The following is a 5901-nucleotide window of genomic DNA, read 5'->3' on the forward strand; positions in this document are numbered from 1 at the left end:
GAGAAGACTGTGCAGCAGAACTCACTGATGTCTTCACAGACATTTTCAGCATCTCACTTAGTCAGGCTGTTGTCCCACATGTTTAAAACTACCACCATCATTTCAGTCGAGAAGAGCCATCTCCATCCTGCTTCAATGACTGCCGTCCTGTTGCATTTTCTCCCATCCTCATGAAGTGCTTTGAGCGGCTAGTCATACCCCAAATCAACCTCCCCTCCCCCCCCCCCTGGCCCCTTTTCCCAAAAGTTTCCCTACCCAGTCCAACCCTTTCGACCGATGATCCACTCGCTCCCTCCATCACCCCCCCACCCAAAAAAAAAGGACTTTTTGTGGAATGCTGTTCATAGACTTCAGTTCAGCATTCAACACAATCACCCCCTCAACAGCCCCATTCACAAAACTCCCCAGGGCTGGGGCTAAACTTGCTGTGCAACTGGCTGTTGGACTTTCTGACTGGAAGACCCCCAGGCAGTCCCCAATTAAACCAGCAAAAATCCAAAAACCATCACACTGAACCCCGGGGCCCCCCCCAAGGATGTGTGCTGAGCCCCCCTCTCTTCACTCCTGCTGACCCACGACTGCACACCGATCACACAACTCCAACCTCTTTTTATTAAATTTCTGGATGACCGCGACTGTGGTGGCTCTCAGCAGCAGCAACAGAGATGAGACAAACTACAGGGCCGAGGTGAGCAGCCTGGCGGTGGTGCAGTGACAACAATCTCTCTCTGGTGGTGGAAAGGCAGAGATTGTTGTGACCTCAGGAGAGAGAGCACACACTCAGCATGTTCCTCTGACCATCAGCAGTGCGACTGTGGAGAGTAAGGCAGCACCAAGTTCCTGGTGTGCGCATCCTGAAGACCTGTGGTGTCCTTTTTGCACTACAATCTTTTTATCTGCACTGTTTGTTCACCTCACTGGTTTTGCACTCTATCTGCCATGTGCCTTAAGCAGCTTTGTTAACTGTTTTTATTTATTTATTTTTTTACATACCCTTATTTGTATAGTTGTATTTTATATTTTATATTTGATCTGTATCTATCTTTATTTTTAGGCTCTACTGTTAGAGTGTTATCTGTATGCAGGGGGGTCTGAGAGTAACACAATTTCAATTCTCTGTATGTATGTACTGTACATGTGGAAAATTGACAATAAAACAGACTTGACTTGACTTGACTATTAAAATAAATGAATTAGATGGGCGAGACATTGTCCCTAAAGGGTTAATTCACCCAAAAATGAAAAGAATTATCCATGTTTACTCACCATCAAAGCATTTTAGGTGTATATGACTTTCTTCTTTCAGAGACAGATCAATCAAAGTTATATTAAAAAATTATCCTGGCTCTTCCAGTTATTCTAGAATGGCAGTAGGCAGTTTTGTTCAACTTTCTGATCCAAAAGTAGTCCTAATAAAAGCACATACATCCATAAAAACCTGCCTCCACCTTGGCTCGTGCTGGGGTGAATATATAGGCCTCCTGTAGCAAATTGTATGTTTTTGTAAGAACAATATCCATATTTAAAAAGTTATTACCATTTTTTCTGTAAATTCAGCTAACTGTCTATGTGTAGAAGCCATTCAGTGCACTTGAAAATATCTCTTTCATGTGTAGAAATTAGGAAAGAAAGAAGTATTGTACAGTAGTCGGTATAATATGTGACCCTGGAGCACAAAACCAGTCATAGGGTCAATTTTTTTTTGAAATAAGTCATCATCTGAAAGCTGAACAAATAATCTCTCCATTGATGTATGGTTTTGTAAGGAGGGACAATATTTGTCTGAGATACAACTATTTGAAAATCTATGGAATCTGAGGGGCAAAAAATCTAAATATTAGAAAATCACTTTTAAAGTTGTTCAAGCAATGCATATTACTGATCAAAATAAAGTTGTCATATGTATGGTGAAATTTACAAACATCTTCATAGAAAACAATCTTTACTTAACATTCTAATGATTTCTGAATTAAAAAAAAAATCAATATTTTTGAAATAAACCAGAGGGAGCCTTCACCTGAATTCTGAACTCTGCCACTCCTGTTCCTGGCTACATCAGTCCACTGTCTTTTCATTTCCTGTCACCCCTGTATTTAAGCCCTGTGTTTGCTATTCATCAAGTGCTAAGTATTGCCAAAGCCCCTTCCTCACTAAAGGCGTTTTTCCTGTCTCCTTTGCTGTTTATTGTTATGACCATTGCTTTTTGGCCTTTTTGACTCACGTTTTTTGGATTACTGTCTTGGATTTGTTTGCCATTGGACTGTTTTGCCTGTATTTTTCTGACCAAAGCCTGTGACCTGACTAACGAGTTGTGATTACCATTTGGATTTTTTTCAGCAGACCCTTTAATAAAGACCCGCTTATGGAATCTACACGGCCTAAGTCCTCCTTACAGTTATGGAATCTACACGGCCTTCCGAGCGGATTGTCTCTCCAACTTCTTTCTACCATTGGAGTATCAAAAAGATCTGCTGAATGGTTTTCAACACCAGCTACTGACACTGTGCGTGCAAGCCAGCAACGAGCATTAAAACACGGTACATTCAGTCTCTTCCTGCCCCCAAGACCTGACCCGGTAAGCATTTGCTTTACAGCTGATAAATTTGATGGCTCTCCTGATAACTGCACTGGTTTTTCTACGTCAATGTTCTATCTATTTTTCAAACCAACCTGAAACATATCGCGCACGCCAAGACCATACAAAGTGCTCCTTTATCATGACTTTGCTTACCGGGAAGGCTTTAGAGTGGGGCTACAGCTGTTTGGGATCATGATACACATGTCCAGCAATCTTACAATTACTTCACCCAACTAATTCGTGATGTCTTTCCAATATCCTGCTGGAGGCAGGGATGCAGGCAACTCAACTGACCCAGTTACGGTCAAGGTACCAGACCTGCTTCTGATTATGCTATCCAATTTCGCACTCTTGCAGCACAAAGTGGTTTTAATGAATGTTGCTTTTGCAGCACCTTTTTCGTTCAAGTCTGTCTGCTAAGCTTCAAGCAAGAATTACTATGCAAAGATGACTCCCTTGACTTCTCTCAGTTTTGTTACCCTTTGCTATAAAGATGTGATAATCTCTTACGTACACAACCCAATCTCAAATTTAAGACATTGCTTCATATGTGCCTACTACTGCTCAAATACCAAGTCAATCTAGCCCTATGGAACCCCATGCACATTGGAAGAACTCAATTACCAGGGCTGATGAACGGAGAAGGAGATTACTCATCAGCTCTGCTTCTACTGTGGTGGATCAGGCCATCGCTGTTCCAACTGTCCTGTTAAACCTGCTATCAACGTCACCTGGTCTTCAAGTTACTCAAGTGAGATCACATGTTCAATACTTTACAGATCATTTTAGGTTTATCATCACTTCCCATCATTTTGTCAGTTGCTAATCAAGACCACCACGTTTCTCAGCGTTAATAGATTCTGGATCGGCAGCTGCAAACGTGATTCATCAAGATTTAGTGGCTGTGCACGTTGAACATTCCCACAATCAAATGTGAACCACCTATTGCTGTTACTGCCTTTGATAATGGTCCAATTGGTAAAGGTTTATATCCTCATCAAACACTCCCCATAAAACTCAGAGTTGGACTACTTCAGCACAGAAGAAATAACTCTCTATGGGTAATTTCATCACACACGAAACAAAGTCATTTTAGGATATCCATGGTTGTCTACCCACGACCCCCAGTTTTCATGGAAAGAAAAGGAGTTAAGTCAGCTGGTCACCTCATTGTCCTTGCATCACATGTGTTGAACTGCCCCTGCAAACTTACAGTCTGCACTACCCATCTAGCCAAGAACCCCTTTTCATTACCAACTAACATCCCCCAAGGAGTATGCTGCCTGACCTAGCTGAGGTATTTAGCAAAGACAAGGCCACCAATTGCCACCTCATCGCCCCTGGGACTGTGCCATTGACCTCCTTCCTAACACCTCTCCGCCTAAGAGCGCGTATATACCCTCTGTCCATTCCTGAAACCAAGGCCATGGAAGAATACATTGAAGAAAGCTTTATCTTATGGAATTTATCAGACCATCCACTTCTCCGGGCAGCATCTGGCTTCTTTTTTGTTGACAAGAAAGATGGGCGGTTAAGGCGCGTTGCTTTGACTATCGAGCGACTCAATGTGCAGATCACAGTTAAGAATCACCATCCCTTGCCTCTTATTCCTTCTTCTCTGGAAGAATTTACGAGAAGCTCGCTATTTCACTAAACAAGGAGAGACCAAGAAAAAGAAAAAAAAAAAAAAAAAGAAAAAGAAAAAAAACTCAGATCGCGCCTATAATCGGCCTATCTCTCAGAATCCGTGAGTGGGGATGAATGGAAGACAGCATTTCGCTCATCGCAGTAGGGGGCACTACGAGTATTTGGTTTATGCCCTAATGGATATGGCCAATGCACCTTCAGTTTTCCAATCCTTCGTTAAAGGTGAATCTTCAAGATCTCTTGTATCAGTATGTGATTGTCCTATATAGACGACATTCTGGTCTACTCATGCTCTATGGAGGAACATATCATCATAGTAAGAACTGTCATTGTCACGTCTGCTTCCAAATGATCTTTTTTGTTAAGGCTGAAAAGGTGTGAGTTTCATGTCAACATCAACCAAATTCGCTTGGATAGCAATATTAGCCATGCAGTTGAGTAAAGATGGATGATACCTAAAGTAAAAGGGCTGTTTTGGACTGGCCCAACCCAACAATGTCAAGGATTGCAACGATTCTACATTCTTTTTCAACTTCATATACCGTAAGATTCGATCCGTGACTTCAGTACAATATCTACACCTGTCACATCACTACTTAAAGGGTAAAACCCAAGAAGCTAGTAGTTGGACAGAGGCAGCTACATTCAAGGCATTCAACACAGCTCAAGTCCAGTTTTTCACCACAACGCGCTTAACAAGCAATTCTTAAGCATCCTGATCCTAATACAACTTCCTCTTTCATCGTAGAGGTAGATGCCTCCGACTGTGGAATTGGTGCTATTCTTTCTCAAACTCAGCGTCATGGAACCCCAGGTATAAATTACATCATTGTGCATTCGGACCTCATCGAAAGTTAACATTGGCAGAAAGCAATTACGACATTGGTAACAAGTGAAGTGCTATCCATCAAGTCTGCTCTTGAAGAATGTGATACATTGGCTTGAGGTGCTCTTCATCCTTTTCAAGTCGATTACAGACCACAAACCTACAGTATATCAGGATGCCAGAAGCGGTTGAATCCCCGCCCAAGCAAGATGGGGGCACTCTTCTTCACAATTGAGTCATATTCGATTTCAATTTTTGCAGTTACATACCGGCCAGGGAGGCAAGTCCAAATAGTAAGGCAGATGCACTGTCCCGTAAATCCCCGATTCTGCTGATTCACAAGATGAGTCGCCCTGAAACTATTCTACCACGCCCTCCATCATCATGGCACTCCCATTCATTGGAATATTATGAAAGAAATTCAACGTGAACAACATGAAGAGCCATCCCCTCGCAGAATTTCCAGTTGGGAAAATTTTTGTTCCAATCCAGTCTTCGCACAGAATCATCCAATGGTTCACACTTCCTCTTGCTTCTGGACATCCTGGAATTAATGGCACCACTGCTTTAGTTCGAAATACTTTTTGGTGGCACACATTATCTGCAGATGTCAGTAGCTATGTAAATGCTCTGTCCAATCTGGGCTCAGTCACGAAACGACCTCGGCCAATTGCCTGCAGCTATTGTTAGAACCACTTCCAAGTTCCCCAGCGAGCCTTGGTCACACGCTGTCGCATTGACTTTGTCACTAGATCTGCCTAACTCACAAGGGTAGCACAACAGATCATGGCTCCATCGACCGTTTCTTCTAGAGTCCTTGTCGTCTCATTCCATTGAAAGGTATAGCCCA

The sequence above is a fragment of the Cyprinus carpio genome, chromosome B8 (genome assembly GCF_018340385.1).
Source record: "Cyprinus carpio isolate SPL01 chromosome B8, ASM1834038v1, whole genome shotgun sequence".
NCBI classification, from domain to species: Eukaryota; Metazoa; Chordata; class Actinopteri; order Cypriniformes; family Cyprinidae; genus Cyprinus; species Cyprinus carpio.